This window comes from Rattus norvegicus, chromosome 3 (assembly GCF_036323735.1).
Source record: "Rattus norvegicus strain BN/NHsdMcwi chromosome 3, GRCr8, whole genome shotgun sequence".
NCBI classification, from domain to species: Eukaryota; Metazoa; Chordata; class Mammalia; order Rodentia; family Muridae; genus Rattus; species Rattus norvegicus.
The window spans coordinates 106,371,163-106,384,668 of record NC_086021.1 but is presented as its reverse complement, the minus strand read 5'-3'; the positions used below and the strand labels follow the sequence as shown (position 1 = coordinate 106,384,668).

Sequence of the window (13,506 nt, the reverse complement as noted above, 5' to 3'; positions counted from 1 at the left end):
GTGTAGAATGCATACTCATTTTGGTAAGTGTCCATAACCCAAGTACAAGGAGTTATGGATTCAGGCAACTCCATATAGTTTGCAGATACGCTATTATAGTCATGGAAAAGAGGTGTGGTAGGCAAAAGCCTTTTTCTCTAAAGGATGATAAGGTAGACAAATACCAAGAAAACAAAAGTCAATGTATATCCTCCATATGTATAGATACATATGTAGGCAACATACAGCCACACAAGTACATGCAAACATTCCCAAAAACAGAGACCTCTTTTCAATGTTTGCATTATAACTAAACCAGAAGAAAACCCAATTAGTACAGAAAAATGTCTCCTGTCAATTTCAAATACTAAGATTTTGATTGAGGAGCTAAAGGGAATTGCAACCCAAATGGGAAGAATAATATTATCTAACAGAACCACTCAAAGCTCCAAGGAACTAAACAACCTATCAAAGAATACACACGGAGGGATCCATGGCTCCAGCTACATATAGCTGTCTCCTGAGAGGCACAGCCAGAGCATGTCAAATTAAAGAGGCAAATGTTAGAGGAATTAGACAAATGATTGAAGGAGCTGAAGGGGCTTTCAGGTCCATGAGAACAACAATACCAATCAACGAGAGCACGCAGGTACTAAACCACTACCCAAAGAGAACCATTTTGTTCAAAATTTCTGTTATTTTCACTGTGTCTCTGTTTAGTTTCTGTTTCCATGATTTGTCCATTAGTGGGAGTGGTGTATTGAAGTGTCCCACTATTATTGTCTGAGATGCAATGTGTGCTTTGATCTTTAGTAAAGTTTCTTTTACGAATGTGGGTGCCCTTGCATTTGGAGCATAGATGTTCAGAATTGAGAGTTCATCTTGGTAGATTTTTCCTTTGACAAATATCAAGTGTCCTTCCTTATATTTTTAAATCTTTTTGGCTGAAAGTCAATTTTATTCCATATTAGAATGGATACCCCAGCTTGTTTCTTTGGACAATTAACTTGCAAGATTTTTTTTCCAGCCTTTTACACTGTCTTTGTCACTGAGGAGCATTTATTGTATCCAGCAAAATGCTTCATCTTGTTTAGGTAACCAGTCAGATAGTCTTATATCTTTTTATTGGGGAATTGTGTCCATTGATGTTAAGAGATAATAAGGAAAAGTGATTATTGTTTCTTGTTTTGTTGTTGTTGATGATGATGTTGTTGTTAGAGGTAGAATTATGTTTGTGTGGCTATCTTTTGGGTTTGTTTAAAAAGATTACTTTCTTACTTTTTATAAAGTGTAGTTTCCCTCTTTGTGCTGGAATTCTCCACCTATTATCCATTGTAGGGCAGGATTTCTGTGACAGTATTGTGTAAATTTGGTTTTGTCATCAAATATCTTGGTTTCTCTATTTATGTTAATTGAGAGATTTTCTGGGTATAGTAACATAGACTCGTACTTTTGTTCTCTTTAGTTCTGTATTACATCAGCCCAGGTTCTTGTGGCTTTTATAGTTTTTGGTGAGAAGTCTAATGTAATTCTGATACGTCTGTCTTTATATGTTACTTGACTCATTTCCCTTACTGCTTTTAATATTCTTTCTTTGTTTTGTACATTTGTTACTTTAATTATTATGTGATGAAAGAAGTTTTTTTCTAGTTCAATCTATTTGGATTTCTGTAGGTTTTTTTATGTTCATGGTCATCTTTTTCTTTAGGTTATGGAAATATTCTTCTATATTTTTGTTGAAGATACTTATGGGCCCTTTTTTAACATGGCAAACAAATTCAAAGATATAACTGCCTTTGTAAACACAGACAATAAGCTAGTAGGGTGGGCTCAAGCTCTGAGAAAACCATTTCAACCACTCATTGACTTTAATTAGCTTTTCCCAAATTGACCCTGAATTCAAGAACTTGACTGCACAAACAATATACTTAGCTGGATGGAATCTTGCCATATGCTCACCACTCCCCAAATATCTTTATCTCTTGACTTATTATCTTTCTGAAAACTGTCTTACAGGCCATCTTCCTCTGTTCTGTTAGGTCCATGAAACCCCTTATATAATCATATTGCATTCTTTTATTTTGTGGAGTTGAGAAAATCTGTTTATATATTTTGAACTAATGAATTTCAAGTACTTTGCAACAGCATTAAGGGATGTCCTGAGAGTTGCAGAATTTATCATTTGTTAGGGATATTAGACGTACCCTTGTCTCCCAAACTCTTGCTGTCTCTGATTATCAGTAGTCATTAATCTTGACAGAAATGACATTTCCCAATATCCTTTGCAAAGGAGATATTTCTTGAAGAAAGACAATTAAGTAATTTTTTGTATATTATTATACAAACAAGCTCTGTGCTCATAGCAAGTATCAACACTCATTGAGGCAGACACCCTGCTGGCTCTGCTCCAGGGTTAGATGCCATGTCATGCTGTCCCTTTCATGGCCATGCAGTAATCAAAACTTCATCTCATATTTTCCTCAAAAAAGAAAGATGTATACTTTTGCTCAACCAAGGAATGCAGAAGGAAGAAACCGTTGTCTTACGTAAAGAAGAATACTCCAATTGGAACACTTGGTTGCCCTTTTTCACAGTGCTTTATAAACCTGTACTTTCTGGCTAATATCTATTTATAAGTGTGTACAAACCATATATGTCCTTTCAGGCCTGGGTTACTTGATTCAGGACGAGATGTTTCTTAATGTTATTGTTTAAAACATTAAAAATGAGATTAAATGCTATATATTAGTATAATTGCTTAGTGTTCCTTCATAAGTGAAAGCCAATGAGCCAGTAAACTTTCAAATAGATTTAGAGAAGTGAATAAAAGAGTGTGATGATCAATATTCTATCAATGAAGTAAAACATGAAGCTCAGTGCATTCATTCTGCCCAAGAAAACAGCAATCAAATAAACATTTGCCTTGGCAAATATGTGCAAATATCTGAAGAAAATTAGATATTGAGGAAAATAATAAAGCCTATCTTGTGCATCAGAGAATCAGAGTCTTTCTTATTTTGTTTGGCTTTTCTCTCTTTTCTGGAGAATGATAATTCAGTTACAAAAATAAGCAGTGAATCACACATTCAATACTAAGAATTTTGTCTGCTATTTGGCAGTTATTTTTTGCTAGCTCTTCAAGCAGAATGAACTCTGAATGTGTCCTCAGCAAGTCGGTATCAGATATAGAAATTCAATCAAGTGGAGGTTCAGCAAGATCACCTTTGAAAAAATGATAGTTGAATTTAGAAAAATAAGAAAGGAAAATACAAAAGGAATGTTTTGAGAACCCTAAGCTAACTAATGACTAATGAATTGATGGTGTATCCATTCAAATTATCTATAAGGGTATTCAGCTTTGTCGCTAATGAGTTAAGATCTCATGTTTTTGCTTACCCCATTTTCTTCAATAAGTACCTTCTTATCTTGATGAAAAGTAGAGCGATAAGCAAGAACCTTGGAACAGGGTGTGAATTCAGTAGGAAAACTACTTGACTTGTAGACATTAGGTCACAAGATTGATATATGAGAATGCAAAAATTAGAAACAAATAAATAAGCATATATGGGCAACCTCCATAACCTTGTAATAACAGGGTTAAAGATGCAGAGACAAATAGTTCCCTAGGGCTCATTGTTCTTCTCATTTAGCTCTTTGATGAGTCTTAGACAAATGTATGTGATGATTTATGATTAACAACTTTGGTTGTTCTTTGAACTGCACATGTTTTCACACACACACACACATACACAAACACAAACATATACACACTATATATATATACACAATAATATGTTCATACATTAAAAACTAAATGAAAATGAAAACTTTTCATAGTTTCTTCTTGTTTCTGTTAAGCCTACCCCAGAGCCATATGATCTGAATAAATCCATAACATTTACTGTTAGCATTTTAATAAAAATCCAGGATTGTGTATTCATATTCAATTTTTTTACATCTGAAATGTTTTGTTGTTATTGTTAATAATGATTTTTATTTCTTTACCGACTACTACCTCATTGTCTACTTCATTTCTACTTTTTGTAGCAATTTTAAGATTTTTGAAAACACTATTATGTATGTGGGGAATATTATTCCAGGAAACAAGTGTAAGTAATTATCACATTAGGCTATTACAATATTTGAAACCATCTGTAGAGCTCTGTCATTTTTTATCCAGCATTGCTTTAACAAGTATTCTAATATATATTAAGTGTGAAGCATTGTACTGTGTGAAAAAGTAACTGTGAGAAACAGAGCAAAGAATTTTCAGATTTCTAGATAACTGATTAATTTCCCACTACACTCTTGTTCACTCACAAGTGCTGTACAGCCAGTCTCTGCTCTCTGACCATCATCCCTGTTTACAGTTTACATACAGACTATTTATAATATAAATCAACCAGCTTTTCCTGCACAAGGCTTCCATAATGGATGCCATACCCATGTTGGGGCATTAAGTTAGTTGTTCAAAACTGCACAGTTGTGCCATTGTATCCATTGCATCATATACAACACAAATATCAAATGTTATGGTTCTGTTAAAGACCTTTTATATAAAAAAACGAGGTAGCAACGTTTTGAAAAAGAGTTCCAAACCTTTGGTCCAGCACATCTCATAATACCCTCACCATTATTTAATATATTTGAGTCTTAACTAGAATTTTATTTGTTGATGATGTACACAGTCAACTCTTTACATTTGCTATTAGGAAGAGTGTGTGATTCATACAATACCATTAGAATAGCTACAGTTTGCCATCATAGTTCTCATAAACATCAATGTTATCATGTATTAATTATTTCATGGCCTACTCTCTTTTTTATTGCTATGATAAGCACTAAGACCAAAAGTGAGCTAGAGAAGAAAGAAACTTACAGCTGAAGGAAAACTAAAACCTGTACCACAGGAAGAACTTGGATCTAAAACAGAGACTATGGAAGATTGCTCCTCATGGTTTGCTAGTCTGGTTTCACATTCTGCTGCCCAGAAATACTTTTATTTAGAGTATGATGGACCCTTCTATATCTATCACTAATGAAGAATATGTACCAAAGTATGTTCCTACAGGTCAACATGAAGGAGGCATTTCCCTGGCTGAGGTTCCTTCCTCCTAGATAATGCTAGCTTTTACAAAGTTAGAGAAAAAAAAAACCTAGTCAGTACAGTCTACCTCAGAGAAATAAAATATTTATGTATATTAGGCAGTAACTACCATTTTGTTATTTGCATATTGATGCCTGAATTTAATTATACAAAGTGTCTATACCCATTAGGATAATTGTAAGAGAGATCCCTTGAGGAGAAATTTTCTGACATGGACATGACGAAATTTAAAATATGGTAAACAAGAAAGCAATATTAACATTGAGGGATTTGATAAATCTTCATCCCAAGAGGTCCTGTGTGACCAGTTAATCAAGTAGCACATGCAAAACACAGTAACTTGTCTAATACTTTGCATGTATTATTGTGACCAAAGACCACTGAGAATCAAGAATGTCAGGAAAACTAGTATTCTGTACAGATGCAAATAGCAAAGCCATGAGAAGTATGTTCTTTCTTTTTATTTGTAAATTAATTGTACATTCATGTGGTTTAGTTAACATGAGATTTATAATACAGAAATTTAATATGTCCCTTTGTGTACTGTCTAGATAATGTGGGCAGTCAGTACATTCTGGATGTTTTCTATCACATTTTGATTTGTGATGCCTTCTTTTCTTTAGTAGATGCAGTACTCCATCTGTTAAAATTGAGAGTGTTTTCAAAACTATTTCTCTTTTTCATTAAAATATAATTAAAACATTTTGTCTCTTTCTGCTTCCACTAATTTCACCAATGCCCACCTCCATCTTCTTCTCAAATTCCTGTCCTTCTCTGCTTTGGTATTTTTACACACACACACAGACACACACACACACACACACACACACACACACACACAAATATATATAAATTCAATCTGCTGAATTCATTCAATATTACTTTCAAGTGGGGAAAGTATTACTTTCATTGGGGAATGGGATTTAGAGAATGAATTAGTTTATCTATATATCACCTGGACAAGAGAAGTTGAACAGTTAAAATTTTGAATAAATAAATTCTCTGAGAGAAGTATCCTGATAAATCTTAAAGTGATTTACCTTATTTGTTCTAGAACAATAGAGAAGAGAAAGTGATTATTGAACATTATCAAATATATCAGTCTACATGTCTCAGTATAAGTCTTTGGTATCTACCATTTCTCATTGAGGGTATTCACCATGGTAAAGTAGAACTGTCCCTGTTGACAAGCCAAAATTTCTTAGAAACTTCTAAACATAAAAATATTCTGGTCTAGACTCACAGTGTTTTGTTTGTTTGTTTGTTTGGTCCTCTAATTCTTCAAATTTCTTCAAAGCCTATTCAATATGCACAACATACTTTATATTAATTATATTTAGCTTTCCAATGTATCATTTTTGCTTTATCAATTGTATTTAGAAAAGCCGATTTAGCTCAGACTGTATGAATCCCATCTTTCTCTCTGTGAAGTCCTGATATACTACTGGGCTTTGCACATGATGGTAAAGATTGACACTGCCACTGTGCTATACTGAATTCCCCTCTTTTTTTTTTCTTTCTTGCTTTTTCTTTTTTTGAATTATTATTTTATTTGTTTATTTTTTGCTTAATCACTTTTATATCCCACTCACTGCCCTCCTCCCTGTCTCCCCCTCCCTGAATTTTTCCTCCTCCCATGTTCTCTTCTCCTCTGACCACATGGAGGACCCTCTGGTCATATCTACACCATGACACTTCAAGTCTCTGTAAGGCTAGGCCCTTTCTCTCCCACTGAAGCTGAACAAGACTGACAAGCTGCAAAACAATACCCCATGTACAGGTAACAGACTTTAGGTTAGGCCCCATTCCAGTTGTTTAGGACACATATGAAGGTCAAGCTGCACATCTACTACAAATAAGTGGGGAGGTCTAGGTCCAACCTTTGTATGTTCTTTGGTTGGTGATTTAGATTTGAAAACACCAAGGGTCCTGGTTAGTCCAAAATGTATCCTCTGTACAAGTAATGCAGGCATTCTACTGTGTTGTCCTTCTTCTTCCTACTTTTGCTCTCTCCCTCTGCTCTGAGGTAATAATGCCATTGCAATGTGATCATGCCTAGTTTTTGGTACATTTTCTTCTTCCTTTTTGCATTTTAAAATATATTTTAATTGAATATTTTTTATTTACATTTCAAATGTTATTCCCTTTCCTGGTTTCCTGTCCATAAGCCCCATATCACCTCCTCCCCCCCCTTTTTCTATGAGGGTGTTCAACCTTTCCACTACGCACCCCCACCCCCTTTCCTGCCTCCCCACCCTAACATTCCCCTATACTGCTGTGTCCAGCTTAGACAGGACCAAGGGTTTCTCTGCCCATTGGTGCCCAACAAGGCCATCATGGAGTAAATCACATAATTTTACTAAGCATTCATTTTTTTCAAAAAGTTAACCCAAAATTTAAACATAAAATCATAAATTGAATAAGCAGTTTAGAGCAGAAATAATTATTAATGTATCCATAGGAATACTAGCTCTACAGATTCACATAGAGTTCCAGAATATGTTACCACTGAAATTTTATATAGATAAAACTTCACTGATGGTTTTATCTATTTCCAGTCACTATTTTGTCTTCTGTCCTTGCACTTAAAGTAAATCATAAGCTCCTTTTTATGAACTTTGGTTAATTGTTTACAGCTTCTTGGAATGTGTTTCATATTGTAAATGCCTTTTCTATCTCAGAAGCAACTAACTCATGGCACTGGAATACTGACGGTGTTTTCATTTCAGTTTTATTATCAGAGAAGACTTAATAGCAGTCCGCTTATAAAGGACTTAATGATTACTTGTATAATTTTAGGAATTTTCTTAGAATCATTATTAAGATGACTGGCATTCTGTTTAGGAAATCCCCCCCCACGTGACAATGAGTTTGAGGTTGTTATCACCTTCTCTTCTATTATTGTCAGTGTATTTGGTTTTATGTTGAAATTGAATTGAATTTTGTGCAAGGTTAAAAATACAGATCTATTTTTGTTTTTCTACATACCAACTGCCAGTTATACAAGCACCATTTACTGAAGTTGCTTTCTTTTATTTCACTGTAGATTTTTGGCTTCTTTGTCAAAGATCAAGTGTTCCTAAGTATGTAATTTTATTTTTGTGTCTTTAATTTTATTCCATTGATCAACCTGTCTGTCTCTGTATCAATACCATTCAGTTTTTATCATATTTCTCTATAGTTTAAATTTAAGTCAGGGATGGTGATTGCCCTGGAAGTTCTTTTATGGTTTAGAATTGTTTTTCCACATAAAATTGAGAATTGCAGGCTCTAAGATCAAGAATTTGTAAATGGGACCTCATGGAATTGCAAACTTTCTTTAATGCAAAGGGCATAGTCAATAGGACAAATTCTCATTCTTTTACATGCAGATATCCTGTTAGAACAGCACCATTTGTTGAAAATACTTTATTTGTTTTCATTGTGTATTTCTAGCTCCTTTATCAAATATCAAGTTTTCATAAGTGTGTGGATTTATGTCTCAGTCTTTGTTTCAATGCCATTGATCAATGAGTCTCTTGTCATGCAATCCCATGAGGTTTTTTGATACTATAGCCCTGTGGTACAGCTTGAAATCAGGAATGGTGATTATTTTGAATGTCCTATTATTTTTAAGACTATTGTAGTTGTCCTGTCTTTTTCCTATGAAGTTGGGATTTGTTTTTCCATGGTCTACAACATATTGTGTTGAAATATTGGAGATTGCATTGATTCTGTACATTACTTTTTATAGTATGGTCATATTTATGATGTTAATTCTATTGATTTATGAACATGGAATATTATCCCACCTTCTGATGTCTTAAGAAAGTAGAAATCTAACAAAAAACTCTAATTAAAAATAGGATACAGTTTTAAACACACATTTATCATTAGAGGGATATCAAATGACTGAGAGACAAGTTTAGAAATATTCCACATCCTTAGCAATCAGAGAAATACAAACCAAATCTACTCTGAGAGTCCATCTTCTACCTGTCAGAATTGTTAAGATCAATAACATAAGTGATAGCTCAGGTTGGTGAGGATATGGAGCAAGGGAACACTCTCCAATTTCTGGTGGGAGTATGAACTTATACAGTCACTATGAAAGTCAGTACTGGGGCTTCCTCAGATAATTAGGAATCCATCTACCACAAGAACTAGCTGAACCATACTTGAGCATATAGACAAAGAATGTTCCATTCTACCTGCATGTAAACTTGCACAAATATGCCCATAGTGGCTTTATTCATAATGTCCAGAAAATGTAAGCAATCTACATGTTACTCAGTTGAATAATGAATAAAGAAAGTCTTCTATATTTACACAATGTAAATTACTCCGCAGTTTAAAAAGAAAAAAAAAAACAGACATTGTGAAATTTGTAGTCAAATGGTTGGAACTAGCAAAACTATCTCAAAATCATGTAAACAGAATACCAATAGTGGCACATGCAGAAAAGTAAAACATCATTTTTACAAATGGAAATTAGCTGTTATGTCAGTGATAATCATGAACAAACCAGAGAGTCTAAATAACATGAAGAGCTCTGGCATTAAAGGGCGGGTTGGGCACATGGACATATCTAGCATGGGGAAACTGAATAAATTCTGTGGCTATACTTGAGGTTGGTGGGTATGAGAACAGGAGGGATAAAATGGCTTGCCTGATGCTGCCTGGATGACCAGGAAAAGAAAGCTAGATAGACCAAAAGTCTGTCATAGACCTAAACACAATTGGTAGAAAAAGTCAATGAAATCATTATTAAAGATGTTCAGGTATATTGACTGAATGGTGCCTAGTCTATTCATCATCAGAAAGGGTGCCTTTGGCAAGTGATGGGAGCAAATGCAGAGACCTACGGGCTCAAGTTTTCCATCGTGTCCCTCCATGTAGATATCAGGGAATCTCAAGACAGAGGGGAGGCAATTGTGTTTTTGAGAACACCAGAAGAACAAAGCTCACACAATCAAATATGCAGGCATCACAGGTACTAATGGAGACTTAAAAAAAGAAATCATAGGACATAGATAAGTTTGCACTAGGTAATCTGAATATATGTTATGCGTATTGTTTTGCTGATCCTCTAGAACTTCTGAATGAAGAAGACATTTCTGGTTTCTTTGGAAACTCAGTTGTGTCATGTGATGTTTTCAGGAAACTGTCTTATGAGAGGATGTCTTGTTGAAAACAGACATGTGGTGTTTTTCTGGAAGCTACCTGTGTTTCCAGGGGAAAAGGCATGTTATGTTTTTCAGTCAATGCTTGAGATGATACACAACGCTTGGAAAGGGTATAAGTCTAACCCTTATGATGCCCCAGATGATGTTGTGGCATTGGTTCACTTACCACTCTTTCTTGGTCTCCCTTGGGTTTTACTGAGGATTGTCTTTGCTGAGGATGGTCTTTGCTGATGGTGGTCTTTGCTGATGGTGGTCTTTGCCGATGATACTGTGGCACTGATAACCTTTCCTTCTTAGTTGATCACTGTTTGTCATAACTTCATAGAGAGAAGTTAACTAAAGAAAGATGCATGATATTCAGGAGGCTTCTTGCTGCTTCCATTGAACTTGAGCTGACTGGCAAAACCCCAAAGTTTCATCTAGATCCAGCTACTGTTGCTGATTTGCATTAAATGAACTACTGATATCCTAATACTGCAGGCTGGAATCACCCAAAGATTGATTTCTAAATAGATCTACATCCTCTTTTGCCCTAGTAACCTTTCCTTTCTATTACCTCTGTTGGCTGTTGGGGTGGAATGAAGGTTAAAGCATTTAAGAACTCTTATTAAAATAAGCTTTCAAAATTCTTTTCTTTTTATTTTGCCCACTTTTAATTTCATAACAAAATAAAACAAACAAGCAAAAACCCACAATATACAACACCCAACCCTGCTATTCTGTGGGAGGGAAATCTTGCCTTAAGGCGCAAGGACAGGATAGAAGAATTTCTTGTAGACATGAGCAGAGAGCCAGGTGTGTCAGGCTGTGGGGGAGGCAAAGTGATACTGTACAGATGGCATGAACTTCCAAGGAGACTTTAATCCACTTCTATGTGAGAGGCATCCTTGTCACCCTCCAGTGTGGGTAACTCATCAGGGACAGCAGCACTGGGCTCTTCTACAGTGGTCTCATCTTCATTAATGCCAAGGCCTAGTTTAATCATGTGGTAGATGCGGTTGAGTAGGTTTGGGGATCCTCAAATGAGAAACCAGAAGTGAGTAGAACAGTTTCAAACAGAAGCACCACCAGGTCCTTGACAGCTTCGTTTTTTTGTTTGTTTGTTTGTTTGTTTGTTTGTTTGTTTTGTCTGCCTCAGTTTTCTGCCACAGGGTCTCCACAATGGGGTGGTCAGAATTGATCTCTAGGTGTTTCTTGGCCATCGTGTAGCCCATTGTAGGGTTGTCCTGCAGTGTCTGTGCCTTCATGATCCATTCCATGTTGGCTGTCCAGGCATAGGTGCTTGTCATTCAGCAGGGTGAAGACACATGCCTATTGGATATGGTCAGTTTTTCAACCTGATCATCCTAGATCTCCTTCATAAGCTCTCAGACATTCTCAAATGTTATCTTTTTCTTTTCCAGTTTCTTCTCTTCCTCATTTTCTGGTAGCTCCAGTCCCTCCTTATTCACTGAGACCAGACTCTATCTGTCAAATTCTTTGAATTACTGCATGCAGTGCTCATCAAGAGGCTCAGTCATATACACCGCCTCAAAGCTCCATTTCCACACTCACTCTACAAAGGCAGAGTTGTCCACTTGCTCTTTGCTCTCACCACTGATATAGTAGATGGACTTCTGTGTCTTCTTCATTCTACAGACATACTTTGACAAGGAAGTCATTTCATCTGACTGAGAAGTATGATAGCGAAAGGGCTCAGAGCAGTGGCAATGGTTAGGGGAATCTTCAAAGACTCTAAGCTTTAAATTCTTGTAGAGCGCCTCATAAAATTTTCCATAGTTCTTTTTGTCTTCAGCCAACTTAGAGAAGAGCTCCAGGAACTTCTTCACAATGTTATTGCAGATGACATTCAGGATATTGCTCTGTTGGAACATTTCTTGGGAGATTCAGGAGAAGGTCCTCAGAATCAACCACACCACAGATAAACTTAAAATACTCAGCTGTGAGTTTATCAAAGCTGTCCATGATGAACACATGAAAGATGTTCAATTTGATGTTGTTCTTTTTTTCAAAAACGTCAAAGGGAGCTCACCAGGAGTGAAGAGCAATGCTCTAAATTCCAACTGACCTTCTATAGAGAAGTACTTAAGTGCCAAGTGGTCTCCCCAATCACTTGTGAGACTCCTATAGAATTTACCATATTCCTCTTGAGTAATGACATCCAGATTTCTGGTGCAGATAGCCTTCATCATATCCAGTTCTTCCTGGTCAAAATACCTCTTGATCTTCTTTGTTTTCTTTGTCTTATCTTTGCTGCTGCCATCCTCCTCATCAGATTCCATATCTTCAATCTTAGTCTTCTCCTCATCTTCCTTATCTTCCTCCTCTTTCTCACCTTTCTCTTTCTCTGCATCATCAACACTATTCTCCTTCTCTATTTCCTTCTCCAAGGATATAACCTTGCGATGGGATAACCTATGAACTGTGAGTGTTTTTTCACCATTTCTTGAACCTCCTCTCCTCTAAGTATTCTGTCTGGTTTTCTTTGAGGTTAAAAATCACTTTGCTACCCAGGCCAATGGGTTCACATGATCTGCCATGAACAGGGAAGGATCCACCAGCAGAAGATTCCCAGGCATACTGTACATCATGGTTGTACATTGTGATCACAACTACTTTCTTTGCCTCGAGATAGGCCAAGTGGAATCTGACACCTAACTGCCTAACTATAAAGTGTATGCCACAGCCTGCAGAGCCTCAATGAGTGCATTTGTACCAGACTTATCAATGGTTCCCAAATTATGAGGTCAGCCTTGGTCATGCCATTGCCTGTGTTTACTAAAGTCAGCATGAGCTCCTGGCAGTGGGAAATGATGTCAATTTTCAGCTCTTTCCACTGCCCAACTTAGAATGGTCTGTCAGGCTGTCATACTGAATTCTGTGCAGGCATCAGAAGCATTAGAGATTAACTCCTGGAGGAAAATCTCCTTGTTTAAGTAGAAAGTATTGATGATGAAGGACATGAGCTGGACAATTTCTGCCCAAAAGGTAAAGGTCTCCACCTCTTCCTCTCCATGGTGTACTTCTTCAAGCATCTTGACCAGAAAGCCAAATGGTAGTACATAGCAGGGTGGTGGGCCCAGATCATGTCCAACTCGCAGGGTTAATCTTGGCTGTATGGGGGTGACTCAGCAGCAGGCTTTCAAAATTCCAAGCCTACACCTGACATATGGAGTAGAGGTGACTTTGAGTCTTTTTCCTACTCTTAAAAACTTGAAATAGAACTTCTGGTTTCTTTAGCAACTCAGTTGTGTC

At 36.3% G+C, this 13,506-nt stretch overlaps 1 pseudogene; it reads right to left on the bottom strand.

The window, feature by feature from the left end:
* Nucleotides 1-11,110: 11,110 nt before the first annotated feature.
* On the bottom strand, nt 11,111-13,286 carry Hsp90ab1-ps24 (heat shock protein 90 alpha family class B member 1, pseudogene 24; annotated as a pseudogene).
* Nucleotides 13,287-13,506: the final 220 nt, after the last annotated feature.